Source organism: Equus przewalskii, chromosome 8, assembly GCF_037783145.1.
Source record: "Equus przewalskii isolate Varuska chromosome 8, EquPr2, whole genome shotgun sequence".
NCBI lineage: Eukaryota > Metazoa > Chordata > Mammalia > Perissodactyla > Equidae > Equus > Equus przewalskii.
In genome coordinates, this window is record NC_091838.1 from 73,118,958 (window position 1) to 73,146,949 (window position 27,992).

Below are 27,992 nucleotides of genomic sequence, written 5' to 3' on the forward strand. Positions count from 1 at the left end.
CCTGCAAAAAATGGATGTTGGCATAAGGTACAGAAGCAACACAGAGGATCAGACACGGAGTGGCCTCACGGGGGAGGTGGTAGCAGGTTTTGAGGGAGGAATGGGGACATAGCAGACAGAAAAGACAGTAAGAAGAACTTGTGAGCGCACAGAGAGGCAAGTTCTAAGCCACAGCCCAAGATAGAGCTTTCATTGGACAAATGCTTGCCGACCCCTCTGCCACATCCGAGGCACAGCGCCGATACCCGTCACAATGTCTGGCCTGCTGAGCCAGGCTCCCAAGCACCCTGCACCAGCACGGTGAGCCAGGTCCTGCCTGTGTCTGAATTACTGCAACCCTAGCCGCCTGGCCCCCTGCTCCAGGTGCTCAGCCCTCCTACCCCTGGATATGGGTTTCATTCTGGGATTCCAGCCAAGCTGTTTCACCTCTCAGCTTCCCCTTCCTCATCCGTATGAGTGGGAGAGTCAGCAGCTACCTCTGGAGGTTCTTGTGCAATTCCTGGCACGCACTAGCTGCTCATCACAGTGCAGGTCCATGAGGGGAGGGACCTAGTCTGGCCTGTTCATCAGTGAAAGCTCAGTGCTTAGAATATGCCTGCTCTAAAAGACTGGAGACATATATTTTTAAAACTTAATTGTGGTAGTCAGAGAAAGATGAACTCTATATGACTCCACTCATAGGTGGAAGTTAGTATATTGATAAGGAGATCTGATCGGTGGTTACCAGGGAAAAGGGGGGGGTGGGGGGAGGGCACAAAGGGGGAGGTGGTGTACCCACAACATGACTAACAAAAATATACAACTGAAATCTCACAAGGTTGTAATCTATCATAACATTAATAAAAAAATAAAAATAAAAAATTGAGGAAAAAAAACTTAATTGTGGTAAAATAAACAAACAAACAAAAACACATAACATAGAATTTACCATCTTAACCTATTTTTTTTCCTTTGAAGATTAGCCCTGAGCCAACATCCACTGCCAATCCTCCTCTTTTTTGCTGAGGAAGCCTGGCCCTGAGCTAACATCCGTGCCCATCTTCCTCTACTTTATACGTGGGATGCCTACCACAGCATGGCTTGCCAAGCAGTGCCATGTCTGCACCTGGGATCTGAACCAGTGAACCCCGGGCCGCCGAAGCGGAACGTGCGAACTTAACCGCTGCACCAACGGGCTGGCCCCAATCTTAACCATTTTTAAGTGTACAGTTCAGTTGTGTTAGGTATGTTCACACTGCTGTGCCACAGATCTGCAGAACTCTTTCATCTTGTAAAACTGAAACTCCATACTCATCAACAACCACTCCCCATTTCATTTCTCCCTTTCCCCAGTTCCTGGCAACCACCATTCCACTTCCCGTTTCTATGAATTTGACTACTTTAGGTACCTCCTATTAGTGGAATCAGATAACTCACTGTCTTTTTGTGACTGGCTCTCTCACTTAGCATAATGTCCTCAAGGTTCGTCCATGTTGTAGCATCTGTCAGATTTCTCTCACTTTTTAAGGCTGGATAATATTCCATTGTATGTATATACCCCATTTTGTCTATCCATTCATCCATCAATGAACATTTGATTGCTCCCACCTCTGGCTATTGTGAATAATGCTGCCGTGAACAGGGTTGTGCTAACATCTCATTGAGATCTGGCTTTCAATTCTTTGGGAGATATACCCAAAGTGGAATTGCCAGATCACAAGACAGTTCTCTTTTTAGTTTTGAAAAACTGCCATACTGTTTTTCACAGACGTTGCCCCATTTTACAATCCCACCAACAGAGCACAAGGTTCCAATTTCTAGGACTGGATACATAATTGAATAATGAATGAATGATACATTTGTTGAATGAATAATGGACAAAGCATAATAACACAATAAATACTTTCTGATGGGCTGACACTTTCCCTCAGTGACTTACAATCTCAATAAGCATACCCAAGAAGAGGAAATAAGAAAACACCACACTGACACAACTGCAGGAACCTACTGGAAACCTCCATATACAAAGGCTACCTTTGCTCCCGTGACCACACTCAATACCAGAAGTTCCCCCAGGTCAGGGACCATGACTTGCTCCTCTCTAAATCGTGGACCTTGACCCGCAAGGCCCCGGCACAGGGGCTGAGGTGCAGCAGGCACACAAAAGTATCTGCTGAATGGTTACAGGGGCGCAGGTTCAATCAAGGAAGGCTTCCCGGAAGAAGATGGCTTTGAAAGAGGAAGAGGACAGTCTGGCAGAGAAAACAAAGAGCGGGTGTGCCTGTAGAGAGGAGCCTGACTCATTAGTTTCATCTCATTCCTGAAGGCAGAGGCAATTTATGTCGAAGGCTCAACACTATAATAAAGTCATGCGACATGATGATGCAACGTGTTTTACAGGTGCTCGATAAACACCTGTTGACTGAAAACATGAGAAGAGTGAGATAAAAACAAACAAGGGAAACAGCAGAAAGACTTCTGTGCGAGTTGTCAAAATGGGAAACTGGGGGCTCCTTTTAAACTATAGGGAAATATTCGTGCGACCTAAACTGAGCTTTCCCACTCCACCATCTCCAGTCCAACAGAACGCCCTGGAGAAGTCACCTTTCAGCCCTTCCCTGGGGAAGCCTTGTGACCAGGACGCCACTGATGGCACAACCCCAATCTTCAAACTTCTTTCTGGAAATCCATCTCTGCATCTTAGGAATTTCACCACCTGTAAACCTAGTAGGACCAGCCACTGTTTACAAGGGTCCTTTTCAAAATGAAGTTTCCCCAAGTCAAGACTCTTTCCTTCAAAGGAAGATTTAAACCTTTTCTATCTCACAAATGTTTGTCTCCCAGGTGCGGCAGGCGACACCTGCACGGGATGCTAAGCCTGGATGCAGCTGGCTCACTGCAGGCTTGAGTCCACTCCCTTCACCGCTCAGTGTTGCCACCCCAGGAGTCACCAAACTCAGGATGCCCATCAGATTCGAAGGCTCTTGGGAAACCCCAGGCAAGTTCAAGAGATGCAAGCAAAGCAGCCTTGCCTCCCATCTTTACTCTTCTGGAGGAGACTTCGAGAAAACCAGAAGACCCTGCAGCTAGCACAGTGTCCGGCTCAGAGAACACTTGTTGAATGAATTAATTAATGACCGCCTAAACAAACACCCTCACGCCAAGACTTCCGCAGCACACTTTCATTTCCCATCAGAGTTCAGGTGCCAACCAGTCAACACCAGTTAAACAGTGCCATGGATTCCCTGCAAGCCTCTTGCTTGCAACCGCCTCAAACGTAGGTTACCCTGAGCATCTTCTTGTCGCGCCTGGTATGAACCAAACTTCTCTTAGAAATCAAGGCTTCCCACCTTCCCCAACCCTATTTTCCCTAAATGACAAAGAACCACAAGGAAATAGTCTGAGGTGGGAATATCAGTGCCCCAAAGTGGCAGGAGATTTGGCCTTGGGTACCTGCTTTGGAGGCAAAACCATGTGATAGAAAGCCCATTGGCTCCTCAAGGCCTCAGGTACCCCTGCGATAAAACCAGAATCATAAAGCCCAGGCCCCACAACCACCATGCTTCCTGGAGCCGGGGAGACAAAACAGAAAGAGCATCAGAGACTTTTCGCTCTGGCAACATGGAGGACTGAGCTGACACCGGGCCCCTTCGCCCTTGTTCCAAACACTTAAAATCTTGAATGAGTCTGACTCAAATAGTGCACAACACACAGCCAAAATGGAAAGAAAAAAAGGGGGGACCCCATGTGAGAAACAAAGGCCACAGCTCCCAGTACACATCCATGCCCAGCTGCACGCACACGTACGGACAAGCAGATCTGCAACAGGAGGTGCAGGGGAAGGCCACGGGGCGGTCCCCAGATGCCCATCCAGGAGCCCTTACGAAGGACTTGGTGTGCTGGGTCGGGACGTTCCAGCATCAGCCTGTTTCCTCTGTGGAAGCAGTTTTCTTGGCTCATTCTAATACAAGAGATGAGGGCGGAAAGAGCGGTCCCCTCTCACGGCTCTGGGACAGTCATGGAGAGGGGTCATCTGAATCACATGGGCCCGGAGGGCCCAAGTGTGCAGAAGCCACACCTAGACTTATTTATGACACAGAAAACCCAACAAATACTGCCTTAAGAAGAGAAGGGGGGAGGGGACAGGATTTACAGGTTGACAAAACTGAAAAGTCCAGGGACGCATCTGACTTCGGGCATGGCTAGATGCAGGGGCTCAAAGGATGTGGTCGGGGAGGGGTTACTGTCCATCAGTTGGCTCTGCAAGCCTGGAGGGGTGAGGGGTGGTATTTCAGGCAGGCTTGCCTCCAAGGGGCCACTGGCCTTTGGGTTTATGTCCAGGCCCAGTTCAGCAAACCCTGTGGAAGGAAAGACTCTTTCCCACTAGTTCTAACTCAAGTCTCAGGGTGACTGACTGTGTGCGTCCCTAAACCCATCTCTGTGGCCAGGGCTGAACCACTCGACTGGCTGGGTATTGCTCATGTGCCCATACGGGTATAGGGGTTGGGTCAGGTCCACAGGATCTACAGAGACTAAGGGAGGGGGGTACTTATCCAAAGGAAACTAGGGGACAGAAAGAGAGCGAGAAGGAAGGAAAGTAAGAAAGCAGGGAGGAGGAGGACGGGAGGAAAAAGAAAACATGGTGTAAGCTACGAGTAATTTTTATTATTAGGGAATAAAGTAGCAGACAACTTCAACTTTAAGTAAAACGAAGAGAACAGAAGCAGATCGCGCTTTTATGTCTGTTTTTTTCTGTAACAGCTTTGTCGAGATAACAATTCACACACCATACAACCCTCCAATTTAAAGTAGACAGTTCAATGGTTTTAATGCAATTCACAGAGTCGTGCAAACATCACCACAATCGATTTTAAAACATTTTCATCGCCCCGAAAAGAAACCCCATACCCATCAGCCATATTCCCCATTCCTCCTCCACCCACTCCTGGCAAAAGAATAGCGTAACTTTCTGTCTCTACAGATTCGTCTGTTGTAGAGATTTCATATAAATAGAATCACTGGATAGGAAGGTTTTTAAAATTCTGTGTTTTGCGGCAAAATCTACAAAAAGATCCCGTTCCCTGAACTCAGACCGCTGGCTCTGATCAAGTCAGGCCTCACTCCCTGGGATCATTATCACAGATGTGGGCCAGAGGAGGGATGACCCTCTGCAGGAGGCCTGAGAAGGCCAGCACTGGCTAGAGATGGCCCAGTGCCCGCATGATGCAGCGGAACACCACAGCCCCTGCAGCAGCGAGGGCATAAACGCCCCCAGCAGGCCTCGTTCCGGCTTCTGCTCTCGCCCCTGGAACGGTGCGGGGTGGAACGGAAAAAGTGTGGGCTTTCGTCACATGGATGTTCCAAGGCATCCCCTGGGCAGGGCACCACGGGTTTCTACCCAGCACCCTTCCTCCTTCCTGATTTCATCTGGGATTCCCCTCCTCCGAGGAAGCGCATGTTCCCGGGTGTGGGCCCAGCGGTTCAAAAACACCCTAGTCATTTGCCAGGAATTCGTTTAGAAGGGACATGTGGCCCAACCTGGGTCAACGAGACTTGAAGCTGGAGGTTTCAGGGAAAGCTCTTTCTCGATCATCTAGAAGAGGGTTTGGAAATGGTGTTTTTCTCTCTTCCTCTGGATGTTACAATAAAGATGGGAAGCTCAAAACAGCTGCAGCCGGGCTCACTACCAGCCTCAGGGAGGAGCCAACGCACGAAGCACAGATGGAAGAACAGCAGGATACTGGAGCCAGGGCTCCTGGAACAGAAGCTAATTCTGGATCCCACGCCCCTCGCACTCCACGCTCCCCTCTTTCCATAGCCCAAATGGACCTCTAGGGACTAACGCAAGGGCTCCCTACCCCTCAGGCTGCAGGAGAGTTCTAGTCAACAGAGAACCCCAGCAGGAGGAGATGGGAGGGAGGAGAGGGTGAGGCTGAGGTATCCATTCCCGTCTCCGGCTCCCTCTCTGGGGGTCACTGCACACTGGTCACCTTCTTCAACCCAAGCCTCAGCTCTGGTCAGGGCCCCTCCGCACAGCCATCGCTGTCTCCAGGTTCCAGGATCTGCTCCCTCCCAGCCCCGCAAAACTACGCAGGGCACGGGAGCCCAGGGCCATCTGTCCTGGGCATGGCCTACATCTGCCCATACCTTCTTAAAGATCCCTTCACGGGGCCCACAGGGAAAGGATGCTCAAAGGCATTAGTCATCGGGGAAATGCAAATCAAAACCACAACGGCATCCCACTCCATACCCACTAAGTTGGCCATAAAACACAAACCAAAAAAACCCCATGAAATAACAAGTCTTGGCGAGGATGTGGAAAAACTGGAAGCCTCATACATTGCTGGGGGAGATGTAAAATGATTCAGCGGCTTTGGAGAAGTTTGGCAGGTCCTCAAAAAGTTAAACATAGAGTTATCAGATGACTCAGCAATTCCATCCCTAGGTATACACCACAAAAAACTGAAAACAGGTTTTCAAAACAAATGTTTTTTGTTTGTACATGAATTTGTATTTGTACATGAATGTTCAGAGCAGCACTGTTCACAATAGCCGGAATGTAGAAACAACCCAAACGTTTATCAACAGATGAACAGATAAACAAAATGTGGTTTCTCCATGGAGTGGAATATTACTTAGCCAAGAAAAAGAATGAAGTATTGATACATGCTTTAACATGGATGAATTTCAAAAACATGATGCTAAGTGAAAGAGGCCAGACACAAAAGGCCACACATAGTATGATTCCACTTATATGAAACACCCAAAATAGCCAAATCTATAGAGACAGAAAACAGACTAGTGATTGCCAGGGGCTTGGAGCCCAGTTGCTGGAGAGTGACTGTTTAACAGGTACAGGGTTTCCTTGTAGGGTGATTGGATGATGGTTGAACAACACTGTGACTGTGCTAAATGCCACTGAATTATATGCTTTAAAATGCTTACTGGTTAATTTCACATCAATTAAAAAAAAAATCCCTTTATGAAATTCTCCTTGAATTATCTTAATTCAAGGGCGCTGCGTGTGTCCTGTGGGGACAATGACTGACCACCCCCTGCACCCAGTTTAGACTGGCAGCTGTGTGAGTCAATACATTCCCCCATTGTTTCATTTAAGCCAGGTGTCTTCTTTGCAGCAGGAAGCATCCTAATTGACATACCCACTCAACCACTTCCCAGCTGGGTGACCTCGGGTGAGTCTCTAAGCATCTCTGAGTCTTAGTTTCCTCAGCTGTAAAATCGGGCTAACTATACCAATTTCATTGGGTTGGTTTAGGATTATTGTGACATTAACTTAGGAGAATGTATAAAATGTATTTAGAACATTAGGTGGAGCTCAAAAGATGATTTCATTCATTCCTCTTAACACCAAATGATGGCTCTCCCTCAGTGACAATAACAACATCTACCTGGCAGTATCGGTATCAGGTTCAAATGAGGAACACACAGTGGAGTGGCTGACCAGGCAGGCTCTGTCATCACCTTGCCGGAGCCCAAATCTCAGCTCCATCCCTCACAAGCTGTGTGATCTTGGGCCAGTTACTTCTCTGAGACTCAGTTTCCTCATCTATCAAATAAAGATGAATATAAGTAAGGATGAAACACAAAGCGCTCAGCACAGCTCTTGGCAAAGAGCAAGTTTTCAATTAATCTGAGCTACTGTTAGCCTCATTATAGAGCAAATATAGAGTCCCTAATAAGTGTCGCACAGGACTTTACCAGGAGTCCTGCTTCTCCGGGACAAACATTCCCCTTTCCTTCACACAAGCCTCATGTGACAGGGGTTTTGAGGCCGAGTCACCATCTGTGGCAGAGACTGCTAGCTGTTTCTCAAAACTCTGTTTCTTCTTCTTCCTGGGCCCATAGCTAGACTACATGTCCCGGACGTAGCCACGTGTCAGAGCCCCAGCCAAGGAACGAGGGTAGAAATATTTGCCATCTCTGAGGCCAAGGCTTTTAAGAGGCGGGTGTGGCTCCTCCACGCTCTTTCTGCCAGCAGATGCAGACAATGACAAGGCCCTTGGGGGCAGCTGGACCACTAAGGTGGGAGAAGCCTAGGTCCATGAGTCACCACATGGAATGCCACCCCCTGAACTAGAAATTTCCATTTGGGACTTTCACATGAGTGACAAAAAAAAAAAGAATCTCTTATATTTGAGCCATTAAACATCGTAGGGACTATTTGTTCCTGCAGCTCTGATCACCGTATTACAAATTAATACACTATCCTGGTCTTCCTGGTGAGAAACAGTGACTGAATTGAATTAAACAAGGTTTCATTAATTCATCCCAAAAAATCTTCAACTGAACACCTACTGTGTGTCCAATGCCATGATAGATTCTGTGGGTTCCAGATAAAATAACAGCATAACTGCTCGCAGGAAGCCACAAAATAGCAAGGGAGACAGCGGTATAAACAAAACAAGTCATTAAATGTTTCAGATGCCTTGACAGAAGCCTGCGCAAGGCAGAGTGAGGGCAAAAACAAGGAGATGGTCAATCCCCCCGGGGGTCAGGCTGGTCAGGAAAGGCCTCCTGGAAGGGGAGACACTCAAGCTGAGGAGAAGGGGTTCATCAAGGAGATGAGTGTTACAGGCATTGGAGGCAGAGGGACCAACCTGAGGAAAGGTGTGGGGGCCTGAAATAGGGGGGGAAGTGTGAGGGGGGTGGGAGCATCTAGAAGAAAAGCTGCAGGGAAGACACAGAGGGGGAAGAAGAGGAAGAGGAGGAGGTGGGAAGAGGGGAGAGAGGGGGAGAAGGAGGCGGGAGAGGGGAAGTGTGAAAGATGAAGCTGAAGAGGAACACGGAGCCATCACAGAGGGCCTTGTGGGCGTTCTGGAGTGGACACCCTAACAACCATACAGAAAAATTGACATGATCCGAACTAGCTCTTCCAGACGAGACCCGGCTTCTTAATTGGAGGCAAGAACGCCCTGCTGGTTCATCTTGCACAGGGACCAGCCTGGCCTCATTTGAGCTTTGGGTTTTAGAAATAAGATGCATAAATCAAACTGCTTTAAAAAAAAAAAAATCATTTCCCTCTCCAGACCTCAGATTTCGCTTCTGTAGAATCAGAGGGTTGGCTAATGATACCAAAGTAAAAGAGAAAAGAATTCTTTGATTTTATGATAAAGGCAGTGCTCTGGGTCCACTTGTATTTATTCAGTATCATTGAGTTTTAGATATCATACCACGTTCCTTTAAATATCAGGATGTCATCAACTCAATGGAAAGTGGCATAAATACGGATGATAATAATTGTTTTTTACAAATTGTAACTTACAAAGGTAAGCCTCACAGACCCAATGACCCGGGACATCCAGCGCCTGCTCTCTGGCCTGGGCGCCCCGCTCCCGCAGTGTGTTTTCCTGCCTTCTCACTTATCTTGGCCTTCTCTGCTGCCCTTCCTAAATCCTCTCTGCCGAGACTCACCCCATTGTCCTTAGAAATCCAGACACTTCCCCTGTAATCTTCGTACTTCCTCCTTCCCTGGGTCCCCAAAACTCTCTCCCACCGATCAACCTCTTGAGGGGATTCACAGCACACTGAAGTGGGCCTGGTGAGTGCCGATCCTCCCGGCAGATCCTGGTTTGTGGCCCAGAGGGCGCTTGGAGCCAGGGAAAGACCCAGAGCTTCAGAGGCACTGATCCTGGGTTCAAATGCAGCTGGCCCTTGCTACTTTGGGGACCTAGCGCAGGTCATTAGGTAGGCTGAAGCTTCAATTTCCTCACAATTACTTCCTTCTAGTCTTCTTAACAAGGAATCATAAAGATGGCGCCGGCAATGACCTCCACCTCCACCCTCGCCTCCCTCACTTTACAGTTTAAGGAAACTGAGGCCATGAGAGAGAGAACAAGCAGCTCAAGATCACAGCTGACGGCCAAGTCTATGTCAAAGTGTGGTACCGAACAGAATTAAATTACCAGCTGGCTTAGGTCAGTCGGCAACTATTATTAGAGTCCAATTTATGCCACTTTCTATTTGGTTTATGACATTCTGATATTTCAAGGAACATGGCATAATATCTAAAACTCAATGATACTAAATAAGCACAGGTGGACCAAGAGCGCTACACTCACCATAAAATCATAGAATTCTTCTCTTTTTCACTTTGATATCAATTAGCCAACCCTCTCACTATACAGATGAGAAAACCGATGTCCAGAGAGGGAAAATGATGCTCCCAAAGATACAACCTGGGTTTGGGCTAACACTGGGATGCCAACCTAAGTTTTTCTTTTAGTCACTGTTTTTACACAATATTCATCCTAACCAACATATAAGCTGGTAGTGATCTCCAAACAATTCAGAAGATCTCTGATAGAAATATTTACCAGAATAAGGTATTGAGGAGATAGCTGAACATTAATATTAAGAGAACAACTACAAATCAATAAGAAAAACAAACATACCAAATAAAAATATGAGCAAAACACATATTCGGGGGCCAGCACAGTGGCGTAGTGGTTAAGTTTGCACACTCTGCTTTGGCGGCCGGGGGTTCGCAGGTTCGGATCCTGGGCGCAGACCTAGCGCCACTTGTCAAGCCATACTGTGGCGTCATCCCACATAAAGTAGAGGAAGACGGGCACGAATGTTAGCTCAGGGCCCATCTTCCTCACACACACACATATAAAGATCCTGTAAATCTAGATTTACCCTCTTGGAAAGGCAGTCCCAGTATATCAACTGAAAAAAATCAGATTATTAAAGAGGATGTACAAGATAATGTCACTGTGTGGAGAAACCATGTAACTGTGAGTCTATGTGTACAGACAACAGTGGTTCTCTCTCGGTGGCTGGATAATTATGGGTGATCGCTGTCCTCCTTTTACCTCTGCCTGTTCTTTCTGAACATTCTAAGAGCACGTATTATGTTTAGATTCAGAGTGGGGGGGAGAAATTGTACAGAAAGTAGATCAATGACTGCCTACGGCTGGGGGTGGGGACGCTGGGGGAAATGAGATGACTACTAATGGGGATGGATGGGGTTCTTTTCAGGGTGATGAAAATGTTCTGAAACTGATTGTAGTGACGGTAGCATAACTGAATATACTAAAACCCACTGAATTATGCACTTTAAAGGGGTGAATTCTATGGCGTGTGAATTCTCTCTCAGTAAAGCTGCTACAAAAATATAATATAAAAATTGCTAAAAAAGAAATTGTGAAAGACTTTGAAGTTAAGAAACAAAATGAATAAATGTGAGCTGAGCTGGGAAATGGGAGCAGGGCGTAATGCTCTCACACGGGACCATGGCTGTCTATTCTCTGGTCCATACAGGCAAAACCCAGCCAACCAGAATTTCTGGATACACCATCCCAGTCGGTCTGGGTCTCCCGGCCCGGGAGGACGCCCAGCCCATCAGCAGCCACGTGCCCCAGTCTCCTGACACGGTTATCCACGTGCCTGAGCCGCGCAGACAAGCCTCGGAGCTCACTCCACTGCCAAGGGCCCTTCAGCATGCACACCTCTCCACGTCGGTATTTGCTTTGCTCTTCCCTTCAGAAGGCGCAAGGGCCACCTTGTAAGCTCGGGGCTTTTTAACAATTTAACTCTCCCAGTGACATGCTGGGATCAGAAGTGACACTGGTGTCACACCCTGCTCTCAGCAGGTGATGAAAGGGACCAGGTGCATTTGTTCACTGACATGAGCATCTCCTGGGCACCTACAGGTGGCAGGCACTAAGCTATGACAGTGGCCAGACAATGTTGGCCTCATGGGGCTCAGAGACCAGCAGAGGGAAGGGACAGACAATGAGAGATTGGTGTGACAGATGTTCGGATAGGGTAAGCTCAGGGGCATACTGGGAGCACCAGAGATGGCTCCAAAACCTATCTTAGGGACCAGGGGATGACAGGCTCGTCATCTGCATAATAAACATTAAAAATGGCTACCAGTGACATCAGGCACAGAGCAAGGTGCCAGGGACACCAAAGAAAGAAAATGCATTGCTGTCCCTTCCAAGGAGCTCACAGTCTAGAGGACCTGACGCACAGGATCTCCAAGGTCCTCCCACTCGCCCTGGGATGGAGCCAGCAGGGCTTGGGGATGGTTTGAATGAGCTGAGCGAGGGAGGGGAAATCCATAAATCCGGAATTCAACCATCCCCACCACTTCCATTGCTTCCACTATGATCCAAGCCACTTTGACCTTTTGCCTGCATTACTGCAACACCTCCCTAAACGTCTCTCTGCTCCTACTCTTGTCCCCTTCAACCCACCCTCTACACAGCAGACAGCAGGATCCTAGCAAAAAAGTAAGCAAGATCATCTCCACTCCTATGCTCAAAACCCTCCAAGAACTGCCTTTCTCACTCAAAGTAAAAGCAGAAGTCCTCAAAATGCCCAGCCACCAGAGGTTCTTTGAACATGTCACACATGCAGCTACCCCAGGGCCCTTGCACTAGCTATTCCCTCTGTCTAGCAAACATTTTACTCCAGATTGTTCCATGCTCACTCCCTCAGCTTCTTTGGGTCTTTGCTCAAATGTCACCTTTTCAGGGAGAGCTTCCTTGGACACCCCATTTGACATGCACACTCCCTCAGCCTCCTTTCAGAGGAATTTTCTCCATAAGCACTTTCCATTATCTCACATCCATACATTCAATGTCTGTTAGCTGTCTGTCTCCCCCAGTGGGAATGTAAGCTTCATGAAGACAGGGATTTTTCTCTGTTGTGTTCACTGCCGTAGCCCAGCCTCTAGAAGAATGCTGGTGTGCAGTGGAAACGCAAATAAACATGTGCGCAATAAATACCAAGGTTGGTAGCCAGGGCGGCTGGGAGGAGGACGCACGGGGGTCCCCACTGGGCAGAGACGTGAGCAGGAGTGGTTGGAAAGGGCACGGCGGATGGACGGCTCAGGGAGAGAACAGCACTGGCCGCTCTGCGCCCGGCGGCTATTTTTAAGCCATCCAAGGATGGAAGGCTTTACCTGCTTTTCTACAGTATTTTAAGCAGTTGGAGAACAATGAGAGTTACTCCTGCCAATAAACGTGATCACAGTCTTCCAGAAGCCCCAGCATCTGTCTCAGGCCTCCCTCCCAGGGCCGCAGCCCCCTGGTTTTCCACAGCGTCCTTACTCCATGAGGTGCAGGCCTTTCCAGATGCCAACCCTCTCTTTCCACCTCTGATCACTGAGCTTTACAAGCATCGCAAGTCCTCTTCCAGAGTCCCGTGTGTAAACGGGGTGAAGCAGGGAAGAAGCGACTTTTACTCAGGGCCTCCCAGGTGCCACAAACTTGTCCTATACGATCTCATTTTAATCCCCACTCTGCGCAAGCGGAAAGGTGGGGAAACTGAGGCTCAAAGTTGCCCAAGTTCTCAAAGCAAGAGAGAGAGCTGGGGTTCCCCACCTAAGACTCTGCCCCAGGACTACCTCACGCCCAAGTTTATGTTCTTTCTACCACAACACACTGTCTCTGTGACACAGAAGGACTCATGCTGTCACTTTTTCCCTCCCTTCAACCTGGTGTTTCTCTCCTCCAGTTTGAATTCTCTCAACGCACGGCACAGGGAGGCTGAGGCACAGGGAAGAGATGTAGAGGGTACAGCTGAGCCCCATCGGAGGGACGTTTCTAAAGCAGAGTCACAAAGCTCCCCTTCCTGGAGGCAGGATGAAGGCCAATCCTTCCTCCTCCTCACTCTTGTCCCTGCTCCCTTCTCCAGGCTCAAGGCGTTTCTGCTTCCCAAGCCCCCAGCAACCACCCCTTCTGCTTCCCCTCCTCCCACCCCTGGCACACACGGGCCGTGGGCACTGTCCTGTGCGGTACGGGTCTCCGTCCTCGGCCCCAAAGCAGCCCATCATACCCTGTCTGTTCTACGGATCCCCTCTCAACAGTCACAAAGCAGACGGAACGTCACTTCGCTTGCTGAAAAACTGCTCCTCAGCGTCCTCCTCAGCCTCCAGATTGGGCGCGCTGACTTCTAATCTCCTAGTACAACATCAAGTTAACAAGTGTAACAAGTGCCACTTGGAGGCATGACTAGACTGCAGAATTGGAAGGTACACCCATGCCGGCGTTCGCTGAATTAATGCCAGAAGCCTCTCTATGGCAGACACGTGTGACCATCTTTTTTTGGTCAGTGTTTGGGCCAGATGCCAAACCACCACCACCACCATCATCATCATCGTCATCATCACCATCATCACCATCACCATCACCTCAGTTTCCCAGGGCTGCCATAACAAAGTACCAACAACTGGGAGGCTTAAACAACAGAAGTTTATTCTCACAGTTCTGGAGGCTGGAATTCTGGAAGCAAGGAGTGGGCAGGGGCATGCTCCCTCCGATGGCTCTGGGGAGAATCCTTCCTTGCCTCTTCCTGCTCTGGTGGCAGCCAGCAATCCTGGGCGTTCCTCGGGTGTACATGCATCCCTCCAGTCACATGGCTGCCTTCTCCCTGTGTGTCTTCACATCGTCTTCTCTCTGCGCATGTCTACCTCCATATCCAAATTTCCCTTTTTTATAAGGACACCAGCCATACTGGATTAGAACCCACTCTAAGTGACCTCATTTTAACTTCGTTACCTCTGCGGAGACCTTATTTTTAAATAAGGCCACATTCTGCAGGACTAGGGGAGAGGACACGACTCAACCGCTCGCAATCATCATCATCAGAACAGCTCTCGCTTCCCCTTGGAGTGAACGTGTGCCAGGAGCTATTCTCACTCTCTCCGTGTCCCACCGCACACAGTCCTCCCCACAATCCCAGGTGACAAGAAGCAAACCTGAGACTCAGGGACACCCAGAACTTACCCAAGCAAAGCAAGTAGCCAGTAAAAGCCCGAGTAGGACTCCACCTAAGTCCAGGATCCAAACTCACCCAATCGTCTACACCACCGCAACTTTGTTTCTGACGGTGTGATAACCCTCTGCAAACCTTCTCCGTCCGCTCTGACACGATTCCCATCTGCAGACGCTCGGCACTGTGACTTCCTTCAAACTCGAAGTTTAAAATATCATCGCTGAACTCAACTTACCCCAACCAACTCGCCACTCGTTCCAGGATGGGAACACCCCCACACACACGTTATGGCCACTAAGATTCTTTCGGAAAAACGCATGCAGACTTCACTGACTAATTCAAGCGGCCCTGCTGATGCAAACGTCTATAAGAGCTGTAAGCAGGGCCCCCACCCTTTTTCGGGATGATACATCTGGAACCCTGGCATCCTGCCCCAGTGGGTGGCTCCTGACTGCCCAGGAAGTCATGGGGTGGTCAATGGAAAGAGCGAGGAGCGTGGAGTCAGAAGCCCACGCCCGAGTCTGACTTCTGCTTCCTCCTCCCCACGAACTCCCCAGAGCGGCAGGGCCCCACTCCTTCTGGTCCTTAGAGGACAACTTGAAAGAGTTTCTCAGATTTAGCAAAAAAGAGATTGTCTGAGCTAAAAGAGAAGGAAGGAATAATTTATTCACCAAACACAAACTAAGCATCTGTTCCACTGTGGGGCAGGCTCTAAGGATTCACCGAGATGAATAAGACTGTAGGGGAGACAGAAAACCAGTGTGTGTGGTGTGTGTCTGGTGTCTGTGTGTGGTGTGCGTGTGTGTGGCATGAGCGTGTCTGTGTGTGTGTGGCATGTGCGTGTCTGTGTGTGTGGCATGTGTGTGTCTGCGCGTGTCTGTGTGTGTCATGTGTGTGTCGCATGTGTGCGTGGCGTGTGTGTGTCTGCGTGTGTGGCTGCATGTGTGTGGCATGTGTGTGTCTGCGGCACGTGTGCGTCTGTGTGTGGTGTGTCTGTGTGTGTATTTCAGGCAGGCACTTGAATGTACTTCCTCCCTCCGCTGTCACTCCATAAGGCAGCCCACCCCCATTTCACAGGTGGGGAACCGCAGGCTCAGGAGGTTAAGCGACTTGTCCGAGGGCTCTCAGGGAGGAAGAGAGCCAGGGCTGACCCCAGGTCAGCGCAGCTGAAGAATCCAGGCTGCTTTCTTCCTCACCTGACCGCCCAGGCACTGGAGATGGGTAGCGAAGCTTGCTAAGCAGGAGGGTGACCCCGATCTGAGGTCTGAAGGACACTCCCCTGAGAGCAAGACTAAGAGGAGGGCAGTGAGTTAGGAAAAGGCTGGAAGACTCAGGGGAGATCCCCCAGGATCTGAGGCAGGAAGGGCAGGGATGCACAGCGGGAGAAGCTGGAACAGGCTTATTCAGAACTGGTTTGGTTTGGGAGAGGAGCAAAAAAGAAAAGCAAATGGGCGACAGGCAGTAAGAAAATCTTCCCTCTCCTCGAGGCTCAGAACTAGGAAGCAAGGACACCAGGAAAACCACATCACAGCTCCACTTCCTGTTCCACTTAAACAGGAACCGAAGAGCTGAAGTTGTGGGAGGAGGAGATAAGAAAGAAGAGAGGGACAGACTTGCTTCTTCCTCAGCCCGTCTTCCCTTGAAGCCCAGAACCAAGCACTCTAGGGGATCTGATGGCAGGACCAGGAGCTAAGGAGGCTGCAGTCTTGCAAGACACAGACGTGACTTAGCCTCACGAACAGGCGAGAAAGCTCAGTGTCATCAATGGCTCTTCCTCCTCCCCATGCTCCTCACCCCATCAATCCCCAAGCTAGCCCATCCTCCTGCCTTCATCTTCCCTCTCCATCTCCAGGGCCACCTGCTCCCAGACTCCTACAAGAGCACCCTAAGTGGCCTCCCAGCTTCCAGTCTTGCCTTCAGCCACCTATCCATTCAGTCCAATGCAGCCAGGATCATCTTTCTAAAGGGCAAGCGTCCTACCAGCCCCCACCTTAAACCTTCAAGGGCTCCTCAGTGGCTTCAAGACAAAGTCCAGGCTTCAGGATTTGGCTCCTGCCTTCCTCTCTGGCCTCAATGCACCCTACCCCAAACATTACGTTCCAGCCATATTGAGTCACTCAGTTCCCAGCACAAACCATGATATTTCCACCATCCCCGTCCTTGCTTAGGGGTTCCCTACACCTAGAATTTCCTTCCCTTCGCTTCATTCTTTTCTGAGCTAATTACTATTCATTATTTAAGATTCAACTCAAGGATCACACCCAATAGCACGTATTCTCTGACCCTCCCTGAAAGCTGGGGTCAGCACCTCTTCATAAGAACCCGGTGATACCTTACGTTCCTGTACGACCACACGAAATACCCCGGCTCATGACTTTCTGTGCATGTCTGGCCCCATTCATAAAGGATGGTGCCAGTGTGCAACACAGCAGCTGACACATAGTAGGCACTTAATAAAGAATGGGGGGGGGAGAAGGGAGGGATGAGAGAAGGGACAACAAATGTTACAGGTACTCAAAGAACAAAATAATTAATTACAACAAGAAGGATCTGGAAAGGTTTCACCAAGAAGGTGCCTTTGAGCCCAACTATAAAGAATGAGTTAGATTTTTGGTAAGTGGAGCAGATAGGGAGAGGGTAATTCAGGTGGAAAAAAAGAGAAAGATTGTGAAGGTACAGAAGTGTATGATTTGGTGGTGAATTTCAAACAGGGTGGGGGAGCTAGAGCATCAGGAAGTAAAGGAGGGTGCAGTGGACCCTGAATCATCTAGATGTCATGACAGGTGGCCATCCCATTGTATATCAGTTAAGTTGTGTTTTTGGCTACAAGTAAGAGAAAACTCCACTCAAAATAGTCTAAAAGTAGGGTGTTCAGTATCTTGTTCCTTCCATCTTTCTGCTCGGACCCACTCAACATGTTGTCTCTAAGCAAGGCCCCCTCATGGTCCCAATATGGCTGCCACAGATCCAGATATCCCATGTCAACTCTACTATGTCCCATAGCAGAAGAAAGGATGTTTCTTCTTAAACATCTCTTTTCAAGATGGAGGAAAATCTTTCCCCATCCTCCTCCCCCTCCCAGCAAATGTCCCTTCACATTTCATAGCCAGAGCTGTGTCACATGCCCATGCCTAAATCAGTCATTGCCAAGGTGGACAGGACCACAGCGATTCCCGCCCCCACCCCCACCCCCTGGGGCTGGGACTGACCTCCCTTAAAGGCCCTGGAAGGTGGACTTCTGAAGATCAATGTTCTGCCAGTGAGGAAGAAGGGCAAAGGCTGTTGGACAAGCAGCCAACAGGGTCTGCTGCACCTTCTCACCCACCCGCCTCCACAGGTACCATTAAAACAGTGTAGTCTGCAGATGCCCCCTTCTCCACCCTCTGCCGGGCTATTTTAGTCTGAGGAAGTAACTGTCCTAGGAGAGGAAACTTGCTAAAGGCTATTACGGGAAGTTCTATAAACAACACCACAGTTTGCTTTTCTAGATCAGTTCCATGACAGTGAGGGGACAGGAAATAGCAGCGATGACTATATTCCAGGGAGAAACCCCAAATGCCACTTTATTTTAACCGAGAGTTTTACCTTTCTCCTTGAACACAAGTGTTCCTTAGACCTCCAAAAAATGACCAGCACATTCCTACTGCAAAGACTTTGATCCAGCCATTCGCAGCCTTGAATACCCTTCCCCACTCTCTCTACTTCTGGAAACCCTGCCCATCCTAGAAGGGTCAGCCCAGACGGCAACTCGTCCCCAATGCTCTCTGACCCTCCGACTGGGACCATCCTCTCCCTCCCCTGCATTCATGGCCTCTCCTTCATAACTCTCCTACGGGGTGGGCCAGCATCAGTGCAAAAGGATGAAGTTGCACATCTTTCTCTTCTACTCAACTGTAAGATATTCTAGCACAAGGACTTTGATTTTTCATCTTTGCATCCTTGGTGCCTGGCACAGAGCAGGATATGCAAGAAAAGTCTGCACAGTGAAGACTCTTTAAATCGAATTAGTTCTTTCATGTTCCCTCTCCCCACTGATCAGGCAAATGAGAACTCTTATCCCGTTTGGAACCCACTCACTTTTGTTCAGTACCAATTATGTGCCAGGCACTCATTCAGCCACTTTCTGTAGATACTGCCGTATCTAATACATTTTTTAAAAACCTGCAAGCTTTTTCAAAATTTACAGAAGAGGAAACTGAAGCTCAGGAAGACTAAGAGAAAGGCTAAGGGGAGACACTCCCGAGGCCACAGGAGAAATTAGGGCATGCATTCAAATTCAAGTCTTTAGAGGCAATATTGCATCAGAGTCAAGAGTGTGGGCACTGACCGCAGATCGCAGTGCTTAAAATCTTGCCACCTGCGAGCTATATGACCTCGGGGAAGTTAATTAGCCTCTGTGTATCTCAGTTTCTTCATGCACAAGAAGGGATAAAAATAATGCCTATTTTATAAGGTTATACAAGGATTAAATGAGCTTCCATAGGAAAACTGCTTAGAATAGTGCCTGACATGTATTGACGCACAATAAATATTAGCTATCATTATTGACTCCAGGTCCAGTGGTTTCCCCATTGCATCATGACAAATGCTCCCACCCTCCACCCACCAAATCACCTCCGGCCTGGCCAAAGGACAGACCCTGGGAGATCACAAGCTCCACTGCCCAGGGGAGCAGCCTCAGAGAACATCAGGTCAAAGGTCGTGAAGGCAATGCCATGCACAAATTCCATCCCACAACAGCTCTTGGCTGCACCTCGGCCCTCGTCTGTGGAGTCCCAGGGGAAACTTCTAAGGGAAAGAACATCACATGAGACAGGAGCCGGCTCAGCCCCCCAGTGCCCAAGTGCTGACCATATGCCAAAGAATAACAGTATGGACAAGCTCTAAGGACCTGAAACGCCTACAGTCCTTCCCTGGAAAAGCCAGGGCCACGGGGGGTACGAGGCGGAGAGAGTCTCCACGGCAAGGTGCTGCTGGAGGACATGCTGTGCCTTCAGCCTTAAAGACAAGAGACCCCTTACACTCGGAGGCTCCCACCTCCCACCCTCATGATCTCACTGTGACCTGGGGGGAGGGGAGTCAGGACCAGACCCATCACCCCCTTTACAGAGGTGGGGAAGTGAGGTTCCAAGAGGGGAAGAGACTGCTAGGAAAGGTCACATAACCAGTCATACCAATTCCTGGACTAGAACTCAGGACTTCTGAATCTCAACTCAGTGCTATTTCCATCATTTTATGACGTCCTCTGCATCTGGATTACTCTTCTTCAACCACAGAAATTTCCTTTCTTTCTTCCTAACCATTCATTGTCTTCTCTGCCCTGGGGGCTCCAAAGATGCAAAGGGCACTTTAAGGCCCAGCTCTCCCTTGCCCTTCTCCCACCCCACCCCTGTTCTGCAGGGTGAACACACAGGAGATGCTGTTAGTGCGTGCTGAGCTGAACCAAATCTTTATTGTACTGTTCTGATAAGGATCCTGGTTTTCTTTTCTCAGAATGGTCATTTTTACATTGTTGTAAATGTTCTTTCTTTTCCTAGACTGAAAAAGAAGACTGAATATATTATGCTGGCTGGTTTCCACTCAGTGTCGATGAGAAGGACAGGAGAGCTGAGACCCCTCTACAAAGCCAGGACCCCAAAGGGATGCCAGCCTGCTCAGAAAGAGGGCCTGAGAAATGGCAAAAAGCTTGTGTCTGCCTCAAGGTCTGGGTGGGGGAAAAGGGCTCCTGTGTAAACTTTAAAGCCCCAGGGATGGGTGTAGAGCCCATATGTACACACCGGGCTCATGTGAAAAGTCTTGGACCCAGAAGCTACCAGAGAAGCTTGTCCAGGACCCAGGAAACCCTTGGAGCAGGAGCTGAAGCATAAAACCGCCCTGCAGAGCCACTCCTGCTCCCCAGGAGAGGGAGATTCAGGGATGAACCACCACACCCCCCAAGCCAGAAGTCGCAGGAAATGGGAGAACAGGCACCTCTCGAATCAACACAACAGGACAATCTGAAAGAGAACGTCAGCATGTTTAAAACAAAGACAGGAAATAAGAATGAGAAACTCTAACGAAAGGCTAAGACTCAAAGATTAAAACCCAGGATGATCTGAAAGAGAATCAAAGAGAATTTCTAGAAATAAAGCGTAGATTCATTAAAAATTCAACCTCAGGGATGAGAAAGTCTGACAAACATAACACAGCCCAGCAACAGAAGCAACGCGCCTGATTCAGCCTGCCAGTCCAGTGCGTGCCATTTGCTTGGGCTGGGCACAGGCGATGAGAGGAACGACACAGAGCGCCACCCCACCCCCTTCAAGATGCTCAGTCTGAAGGTGAGGCAACCACAAGAGCGAACACATTTCTACACAAGACCGTTCTAACGATGGCTCCCGTTTACAGCATCCTCGTGCAGGATGCTTTTCCTTCATTATCTCAGCTCAGTTACAGAAAGCGCAAGAACAGAAGAAAAGTCGTGAACCCCGGAATCTTCTTGTTTCCTGTCCACTGACCATTCCCCTGAGCCATCCTGGACCCATCCAGGTCACAATGACAAAAGGATGACTGAGCACTCTTTCTGTTTTGTGTGTGAATTGGCACCAATCTCCTTTTGGGAAATAATTTCAAGAATGAGAACAGTACAAAGAACACTACTACGCCCCTTACCCAACTTCAACTACTGTTAACGTTGTCCTCCATTTGCTTTTTCCTTTTTTCTCACTCATATATAATTTTTTTTTAAGATTTTTTTTTTTTTCCTTTTTCTCCCCAAAGCCCCCTGGTACACAGTTGTATATTTTTTTAGTTGTGGGTCCTTCTAGTTGTGGCATGTGGGACACCGCCTCAAAAGGGCTTGATGAGCGGTGCCACGTCAGTGCCCAGGATTCGAACCAGTGAAACCCTGGGCTGCCGAAGCAGAGTGCATGAACTTAACCACTAGGCCACAGGGCCGGCCCCTCATATATAATTTTTATAACATATATATAATCGTTTTCTGAACCATTTGAGGGCAAGCTGCATATATCATGGTCTTTTACTCGGGCACTCTTTCCATGTTTCTACTTGAAAGAATAATGTTTTTAGATACAAAATGACAATGAAAGTGGCACCCAGTATTGTTCCGCACAGGCGGAGTTTTATAAAGGCAGAAGCCTTGACGGAACATTCGCTCGTGAGGAGCCCAGATGCGGGAAATGCAAGCCATTCCCCAGAAGCCACAAGCAGGCGTGTTCCTGATCCCCTGCTTCCTGTTCTGCCCACAGATGATGTGCACCCGGCTCGGCTCAGCTCTCCGGAACTCCCCGCCACATCTGGGGGAAGCGCTGATGGCTCTTCTTCATCCTGAGTTTAACCAGACTCCAAGAAGGACCCCTCCAGTGCAAAGACACGGCTTGCTCACTTTTCTGTCTTCCTAACGCTCCACACTTTTGCATTTCCTGACTGAGAGCGGTAGAGGAAGAGGAAACGCCAAAAATATTACGAGATGAGCTGGTTCGGGGCATTTGCAAGGGATGGGAACCTCAGGCAGCAAGCGACTTCTTGTCTCTGCAACTCAGCACGCTGGGGACCAACAGAGGGAAAGTGGCTCTCTGAGGCGCTTAGAGACTCGAGAAGCCGTCTGTTTCTGGGGAGTATCTGGGACAGACGCCCATTTTCTCCAAATAACTGAGAGGATGTTTGAAATCTGGTCTTAATTACCGCTCGCAGCAACGTGGCTACAACACACCATGGTGTGTTTCCCTTACTCCCAGAAGATGAGGCCACCTGCCACACACCACTAGGAGGCCAGGCCCTCGAGTTATTGTTCCTCTAATGGTTCAGATGGATCTGTCCTGATGGAACCACACGCTCTCTCCAGACCTCTCTTGTGGCTTGCTTTGGGAACAGGGGGGACTGAGGTTGGGGGTACTAGCGGTGGCTGTGGCACCAAGGTTTTAGCCGTCCAAAAGGCACTCGTGTTGGGGTTCACGCTATGCTGGGAAACTAAACACAGCAGACGTCTAAAGAAAGTACCACACAGCAGACTTCTAAAGAGCGTCTCAACCCCTCCCACTCGCCACCCCTTCCCGGGAGTGGATGCAGGGTTGGCAGGCTGGGAGAGCATTTTCACGAGCTGGCGAATTTAACTTATTTGTGAGGTCGGGTGAGAAGAGTTAGTGTCCCTGGGTTGAATACTTTGGCCTGCAGCCTGAAGAAGGCACAGCGAAATGAACCCTCAACTCCCCAACACATAAAGCCGGGCATGGAGAAGAGCTTGAATGACGGAATGAATAAACCTGGAGGAGGGAATGAATATTTGGGAGGACAGTGAGGATTCAAGTGCAGATTGACCCCCGCCCATGCATCACTACCTTTGGGAAGATGCCCTGACCTCCCCTGCCCCACTGGGTTAGGGGCCTCTCCCCAGAGCTCCTGTAACACCCTTTTACGAGCCTGCAAAGATGTCCACGTCCTAATCCTCAGAACCTGTGAATACATTAGGCTCCATGCCTTACATGGCAACGGGGGGAATCAAGGCTGAAGATGGAATTAAGGTTGCTAATCAGTTGATCTTAAAATAGGGAGATTATTTTAGATGACACAGGTAGCCTGATGGAACCAAACGGTCCTTAAGAGTGGAGCAGAGAGCCAGAAGGGAAAACCAGAGAGCCAGCAGCATGAGAAGGATGAAGACCAACACTGCTGGCTTTGAAGATGGAGGAAGGGGACCACGAGCCAAGGTACAGAGGAGGGCCCTGGAAGCTGGAAAAGGCAAGGAAACAGGTTCTTCCCCACAGCCTCCAGAAGGAATGCAGTCCTGCGGACACCTTGATTTTAGCTCAGTGAGACTCATCTCAGACTTCTGACCTCCAGCTCCGTTAGAGAACAAATCTGTGTTGTTTCAGCCACCAAGTTTAGGGTTATTTGTTACAGCAGCCACATGAAACAAACATGTCATCTCTCACTGCACTTACCCTAATACCATGGAATTTTTGTTCATATGCCTATCACTCCCATCAATGTTAATAGCGATAATAAAATAGCAGCTAACCTTTGTTGAGCCCTTACCACGTGTCAGGGCCTGCACCAAGTTTTTCATACCCATCAGATGCTATAAAAAGGTAACTTTGATGGAACACGATGATGAAGGTAAACACAGGAATCTGAGAGTAGGGGAGGGAGCTGGAGGCATCTTCAAGGAGATAAAGACACAGGTATATTTTAAAAGATGAGCAGGTCTTAGCCTGGGAGAGAGGAAGAATGTTCCAGGCAGGAGGAAGAATGTAAGCAGACCCTCAGAGAAATGACACAGCAGGACGTGTGCTGGCAAGCACGTGTTGGTGGCTCAGCTCCAGGCTGGTCGTGTCCATCACAGCGTCTCTAGCCACTAAGTCTCCTCTGCGATCCAGAGTCACAGGCCCTCCCGTCTGTCTGAAATCTCCACCTGGATGCCCTGCAGACATCTCAATCTTAGCATGGCCAATACAGAACTTGATTCTCTCCACGAACACATTCCTCCTTTGGTCTTCCCTCTCTCCCCACAGGACACCCAGCTGTTCAAGCCAGCACCCAGGAGTCATGCTAGAGTCCTTCCCTCTGCCTCGCCTCCATTTAATCCATCGCCAAATCTCATCAATTCTTTCTCCAAGATCTGCCCAGGTTACGCTCCCTTCTCTCCACCTCCACTGCTGCCACCCTGGTCTAAGCCACCACCGTCTTTCCCGAATCAGCACGATGGTCTCCTATCTGGTCTCCTTGCTTCCACTCTTCACCCTCTGTGATCAACTCTTCAGAAAGCAGTGAAAGTAACCTCTTAAAAGTGTCGATCAGATCCCACTCCTGAGACTAAACTCACCAATGCTTCCCTTCATATAGTGAGGGGACCTCCCCAACACGGCCTAGAACCTGCTGTGGGATCTGTCCCCAGCCTCCTTTGAAAATTTCACCTTGTGTCATTCTCCCCATGGCTCCCTTACACTCTGGCCCCCCAACTTCCTTACTCCCAGGAATACATCAAGCTCTTTCGTGCACAGAGGACTTTGCACATTCTGATCCCTCCCCCTGAAATGCCCTCCCCTGCAACCTCTCAGCCCTGCTAGTTCCTTCTCAACCCTTCAGTCTCAGAGAGGCCTTTCCCTAGCAAAACTAGGACCACCTCCACCCCACCCCACTTCGCTTTGGTCATGATTTCAATCCCTTTTGTGTTTCCTTGATAACAAGAACCACAATCTTTCGTTTCTTAGAAGTTACCCGCTTCTTTGTTTTTGCCTAGCTCTTCCACTGGAATGCACGCTCCATGAGGGTGGGACGGGCCTATCTTGTCCATCACTGTATGCTGGGGACTTCACCCAGTGCTCAGCACAGAGAAGGTGATCAAAACAGGCTTGCTGAATTGACCAATTCGAAGAGAAAGTGTGAGGCTGACACTGAAAGATGAGGCTGGAAAGAGAAGGCCTTGAACACAGGGTCCTGTTCACCTTTGCAGGACTGGCACCTCCCACTTAGCCAATGTGTGCTGGATGCATGAAAGGATGACTCAACTCCAGGTGAGTCTGCAAAGTGTCATCCTCTCTGGGCAAGGCTCCCTCAGGAGTTCCCTCTCCTCTTTAGGACTTCCTAAGAGGTAATGTCTAGGGCATACAGCAAGTACTCAACAAATGCTAGCTGTCATTGCCACTACTGCTTATGTGGGGATCAGTCATGCATCCCATAGAAAAGACTTCTTCTCGAACCCATGCCAGATATAGTGGCTAGGAGAGAAGGGAAAGGAAGACACACAGGAGGGGAAAAATGAGAATGAGGCAGCAGGATCCAGTCAAATACAACTGAGAACTTGGAAGGAAGATGCAGAAACAACACTGTTTCAGGTCATGCAGGTTCCCTTCCTCCCTCTAGACTCCAGCCAGCTGGGTGCACTGTGGAGATGCCAGCTGGGTGGTGGGTGCTCCCGAGGGGCGAGGGGAGGGGCCCCAGTGGAATGCACACACTCATTTTGGGGCTTGCAAAGCTCTGAATGTTTTTGAAAATCTGGCTCACCATGGCTGGTGAGGACTGGGTAGGTGGAGAGAATTTCAATTTCCTTCACCAAATGGCAAGCTTGCGCAAAAGTCTTTACTCTCCAACATTATCACATACTAAAAATGAAAAAACAGCCATTCGGAAGAAGGAGGAAAAGAGATGGGATGCTTAGCTCACAAGATACAGGAGGGCTGAAAATCAACTCTAGGGGACATCACACCGTACATTACGTGCTAAGATACTGTCCTTTTTTAGAGTTGGAGTTTCTATTTTTCCACAAAACAATGGGATAGAGAAAAGTAATTCCCTAGATAATAAGCCACCCATTTTATATTTCAAATCCATTTGGTGGCTGCAGTAGGGTTTGAGGATTTTTTTTTAACCCTCTATGGATAACTGCATATCTCAAAAACAACAGTAATAATCGATAAGACAGAAAAAGAGAAGGACAGAAGGCACTAAAACAATGAAAGCTATAATGCAAAGAAGACACATATCCAAATCTTTCCTGGCTGACAGTCCATCAACTGACATAGTGAAAGGAGCACTGGACTGGGAGTCTGAAGACCCACCATGTGACCTTGGGTAAGTCTTGTCACCTCTCCCAGCCTCATCTGTTTAACAAGAAGGGGCTGAAACAACCGTTCTCAAATATCCTTTTTCTTTCTAAACTGTTGAGGTTTGATGCTTCCAGAAGACCTGCATCTTCCTGCTATACAGACACCTCCAGCTGCAAAATGGAAAGGCCTTGGGGTGAAGGTTGCAACAGAGATAAAACTGGCCTCCACATTGAGTTATGTTTTACAATCCCAAAACATTACTCAGCAACCCACGCTCCCCGAATCACTCACGCCAAGACAACCTGAGCGAGTCTATGGGAAAAAGTGGGAGAAAGTTCTCGTACTTTCTGATTAGAGCAGGGAAAGCCCAGATCACGTTGGCGATGGTCTGAAGTTGGCTATCTGTCCCCCTGCGCTAGTGGAAAAATAAATTACCAAAGGAAACCGCTTTAGGAATGCCCGAGAAGAACTCGCGGGATGTATGAAACCGCAGAATACCAGACGCCAGCGAGGTTTTTTTTTTTTCTTTTAAACTTCATGTCGCTCTCAGAAAATGCAGCAGGTCCCCAAATGGTCCAAGCGGAAAAACACACGCCACTTCCCAGTCTTCCCGGGGACACACACCAAGCCCAGAGTGGGGGTCTTGTATCCCCCACTTTCGTTTCCCGGGAGCCTGGGGCCTGCGTGGCAGAGCCGCGTCCCAGCCGGGGCCGGGGGGCCGGGCCGGGGGGCCGGGTCGGCCCTTCCAGGAACGGCGGGGAACTTTCCGCCGCCGCGCCAGAGAGACAATGCCGCGGCCGGCGCCCGCGCCTCCGCGCAGGGAGGGCGCCCCATCGGCGGGGCCGCGGCCACCGGGCGCGCTGTCCCGGCCCCTCTCCGGGAGGACCCCCACCCGCCCCACCTCGGCGCCCGCCGCGGCGGAGCAGACCCCCCGCGCGCCTTCGCCTGGCCCTGCGGCGCCCGGGGACCCCGACCGGGGATGCAGCCGGGAGCCCGGCCGGCGCCTCTCCGCGCGGGGGGCGGGCAGGGGGCGCCGACGCCCCAGGGCGACCCCGCGCGGCCCCGCCGAGCCCGTCCGGGCGCCCGCAACTCACCGGGACCGGGCGGGCCGCTGGGCATTATTCCATCGCGGGCTCGGCGCCCCGGCGCCCTCGCGGGCGATCGCGGCTCGGGGAACGGCGGGCGGCGGGCGGGCGGCGCGGGCCGGGCTGCCGAGCGCAGAGGCCCCGCGGCGGCGGCGAGCGCGGGAGCGGAGCGCGGCGCAGGAAGGGGCGGGCGACCATGTGCCGAGGGGAGGAGGCCGCGGCGGCGCGAGCGGCTCGGACGATCCCGCGCGGCGGCGGAGGGCGCGGGTTTCAGGAAATCCAAACCCTTCGACAGGAAATCGGGATCCTGACTAAGCATTCCCGGCCCGCGGCCGCTCCGCGCCGGGGGCTCCCGCCTCGCTTAACCCTTGGGCCGCCGGCGCGCGGGCGGGGGGCAGGCGGGGTCCCCCACACCCCCGCCGGCCTGCCCCCTCCTTGTCCGGCGGTGGAAGGGTGGGATTTGTCCACATAAATCCTTGGCCTTGGGAGGTGCCTTTCTAAGGCCCCCGACACCAGGAGAGGGCCTTGGCCTGTCTCCCATTCTGCAGAGGATGAACTTACAATCTCCTGGCCATTTCCCCTATTTTCAAAACAGAAATGACTTTACCTGGCTGCCCCCTTTCACTGCTTCCCCTCG

General features: G+C 49.9%; 1 protein-coding gene across 2 annotated transcripts in view; it reads right to left on the reverse strand.

Annotated features, from left to right (window-relative positions):
* ASAP1 (ArfGAP with SH3 domain, ankyrin repeat and PH domain 1) overlaps window positions 1-27,725 on the reverse strand; it is a 349,074-nt gene extending 321,349 nt beyond the window's left edge. For both annotated transcript variants that reach the window (XM_070630982.1, XM_070630980.1), the window contains exon 1: window positions 27,365-27,725. The gene's annotated coding sequence lies outside the window, so the exon portion shown is untranslated. The remainder of the gene's footprint in view (window positions 1-27,364) is intronic.
* Window positions 27,726-27,992: the final 267 nt, after the last annotated feature.